At 41.1% G+C, this 3814-nt stretch overlaps 1 non-coding gene across 1 annotated transcript; it reads right to left on the reverse strand.

Moving 5' to 3' along the window:
* Positions 1 to 274: 274 nt before the first annotated feature.
* On the reverse strand, positions 275 to 381 carry LOC121441265. The gene has a single exon (XR_005973446.1). It is a non-coding gene; the product is annotated as a U6 spliceosomal RNA (small nuclear RNA).
* Between the last annotated feature and the right edge of the window lie 3433 nt (positions 382 to 3814).

Here is a 3814-nt window from a genome sequence, read left to right on the forward strand (position 1 = left end):
TGTGTGTCTATCTTAGGGTCCTCATTGTTGTCTACATTCTCTGGGATTGTTATTTGTAGGCTTTTTTTTGCTTTATGTTTAAAAACCATTCATAAGTGGTTTTTAACTCACATGTGATATTTGTCTCTCTGGGTCCGGGTTCCCTGACTCAATATGATGTTTTCTAGCTCCATCCATTTGGCTGCAAATTTCAAGATGTTATTATTTTTGTCTGCTGTGTAGTACTCCATTGTGTAAATGTACCACATTTTCCTTATCTATTCTTTTATTGAGGAGAAACATGGGAGGCTTCACGAACTTGCGTGTCATCCTTGCGCAGGAGCCATGCTAAGCTTCTCTGCATCCTTCCTATTTTAGTATATGTGCTGCCGAAGCGAGCACTCTAATCAATTGTTTGGTGGAGATTTTAGTCTCCTAGGTTCACATTATGCACAGGGACAATATGGCTTCTTTTATTTCTTCAATTTGGATATCCCTTATTTTTCCCAATTGTCCAGGCTAGGGCTTGTAGTACTAGTGGAGTAAAAGCTGGGGAAGTGAGCTACTACTTGCTCCTGTTTAACTGTGACTTAATATCTATTAGCTGTCCTGTTGTAGATCTTAGAAAGGTAAACTGATGGAATGATGGCCACCAACTCACAGCTGAATAAGAAAGAATAGCTCCTTGCTTAGCATGGTAACTACACATAACAATAATATAGACTTTGAAATGTACAAAAGTGTCTCCAAATTTTACCAGGGAGAAGTGATGAGCATTTGATTGAACAATACCATGCATACATAAAACATTGCAGGTCCTCATGAATATAGGAATGATAAGCTATACCAGTACTTAGGAGGAGGCTGAGGGAAGAGGATCACAAGGTCAAGGTCAAGGCCAGATAAACAGTAAAAAGTTCCTATCTCAAAATTTTTATGTATAAATGTATGTTTTACATATTGAATTTTAGTAGATCGTAGTTTTTATTTTGGTTTTGAGACAAGATCTGGTTCTATAGCCCATGTTATCCTGGAAATCACTATATAGACCAGGCTAGCCTCAATCTCATGTCAATCTCCTTGTCTCCAACATCAATTTCAATATTAAATTTAGGATTTTAAAATTCTTTTAGGATATTTAAAACAAAGGAGACTTTGAAAGTTACTAGTGTTGAGCAGAGTGTCCTGTAGTTCAGTGCACGGCCAAGTCTTCGCCGAGCTGACATTTGTCTCTCTCTCCATCTCCGCCATTCACTCTTTGTACTGTCCCGTTTTGAGACTCCCCAACCTTCACCTTACACCTCTCCCCATGACCTCCCATCCTCTACCAATGGTCTTTCCTGGTCTCTGACGCTATACTCAGTTTGCTTTCTTCTCAGTACCTCTTCTTTAACTGCTACACCACTGCTGTCTCCAACCTCCCTTCCTCGGCTTCTTACAAGAGTAACCTCAGTAGTCCACTGTCCTTTGTGGGACACAGCTCCCACCTGCCTGCAATCCTTCACCTCTAAACTTAAATGTCTACTATTTCCAGAAATAAACAAATGTCATAAAGATAGTCCAGAAGTAACCATCAAGACATTTGAAAAATCACATGTGGTTTAGTCAACAAAATGCTCACTGAATCCTTCATGATATACACTTGGCAAGTGTTAGCATAGTCATAGGGATCCATTTATTTAGTGGACCACTACGAACTAGTTCTGTATGGAGTGAGTGAAGTCCTGAGTGAGTGTGTATTGTTGACATGGTTGTGACTGTGCCAAGGACTTCAAAGCCTCTGATACATGGGAAATTGGGCAAAACAACTCCTCATATCGTCATCAGAGGGGTGACAAAGCATTCCTAGAGGGCCGCTTGGGACTGAGTTAATAAGCAGTAGCTGCCCATTTAAACAACATACATGCTTGTGATTTGTTGGTATATGACATCCTTTCCCATCTCCTTCATGTCTTACTGCACTAAAAACTCTAGAAAGTTAAATATATTTGTGTCTCAGTAGCTACAGAGGAGTTGTCCAGGATAATCCTCTAGAAGCCAAAATCTTAAGATACACGACAGCCTTCTAGATGCCAAAATCTTAAGATAATCAAACTCTTTACTGAAAATACAATATTAAAAATACAATAGTACTTACATATAAACTGTGCACATCCTCCCATATACTTTAAATCATCTCCAGATAGTTTTAAATACACAATACCAATGCTATATAAATAGTTACATTTTGGCTAGCAAGATGGCATAGCAGGTAAAGGTGCTTTGCTGCCAACCCTGACGACCTAAGCCCAATTCCTGTGATCCACATCTTTGAAACAGAGAAATGACTTTGGCAAATTGTCCTCTCTGACTTCCACACATGTATTATGACATGCGTGTGTGCACACACACAGCTAAATAAATCCATACATAGATAAATGTAATTTTTTAAAATGGCAAAGGGAAGCAACGAGATAGCCCAGCAGCTAACGGTGCTTGTGCTGAAGCCTGATAACCTGAGTTTTAACCCTGGAGCCCACATAGAGGAAAGAGAGAATTGACAGAATTGACTCTCACATATTTTTCTGACTTCTATGGGTACAACGTGGCATTTTCATGCCCCCATATGTGTGTGTGTGTCCATATATAATGTGTGCACACACAAAATAAATGTAATCAAAAGTTTTTAAGTAGTTATACTATACTGTCTAAGGAATGTTCAGTACAGATGCATTTTTTCTAAACAAAGTTTTTGATCCACAGTTGATTGAATTTGAGATGTGGAACCCATACATGGGCTGAGTCCATACTTTTCAGCCCCTTTTCAACTCATTTGTACACATGGGGTATAGGTTTTACCAGTGAGAAGTCACATGGATGACAGAGAACACGCCTCTGCTGTGTCTGTACCCTTCGGCAGTTTGGAGTGTCCCTGTAGCATATTCTCACTGTTTTCCTTGTTTCTCCAGGTTATGCAGAGGCAGCAGGAGCATCTTTTGCTCCCTAGATAGCCTGTTTCATTGGAGTCTAGGTGATCACCTTGCTGATTGCTGTTAAGTGGTGGGATTGTAGCCAGGCGGTGGTGGCGCACGCCTTTAATCCCAGCACTCCGGAGCAGAGGCAGGCAGATCTCTGTGAGTTCGAGGCCAGCCTGGTCTACAAGAGCTAGTTCCAGGACAGGCTCCAAAGCTACAGAGAAACCCTGTCTCGAAAAACTAAAGAAGAAAAAAAGAAGTGGGAGTGTGTTGGGCCAGTCATGCCTATGATCTTCTGACACACATTCCTGCTTAGGCACTACTCCCTACAGTGTAAGAACATGTGATTCTCTAAAGTCAGACCCCTTCTGTTTAAATGACTCACAAGTTCTTGGTTTCCATCACTGAACTCCACTGAGTAGAGCAAGGTGTTTGTGGGTGAAAGATACTGCAAGGTTCCAACAGGAAATGACGTGTCATGCTTCTGCTATCAGCGGTTTTCTAGTGAGAGGTGTGCAGAGTGAACCTTTTATAACCTGGCCCAGAGGAAAATGAAAGAAGATGCTTTCAGAGTTTCCTTAAGCAAAGAATTAAAAATACCCCACTACCAAGGTTGAAAAAATTAGCCTTAGGCTGCCCCCCCCCCCCCACATCTCTATTACCTTCTGCTTGATTGCACTTGACCACAGAACCTTTTCTGATGCCCTTGAACTCTCTATCCAGGCTGATGCTAGGAGACTCTCCCGACTATTCCTCCATCAGTCAGGCTACATGGGCAATGTCAAAGGTTAGGCACCACCCACAGATACTCCACAGAAATTATAAGAACAGCTTCTCTAATAAAGACAGCGGAAGGATGCAAGGATGGAGAATGATTAATG

Source organism: Microtus oregoni, unplaced genomic scaffold, assembly GCF_018167655.1.
Source record: "Microtus oregoni isolate MIOR12 unplaced genomic scaffold, Mior012 000074F_005, whole genome shotgun sequence".
Lineage (NCBI taxonomy): Eukaryota > Metazoa > Chordata > Mammalia > Rodentia > Cricetidae > Microtus > Microtus oregoni.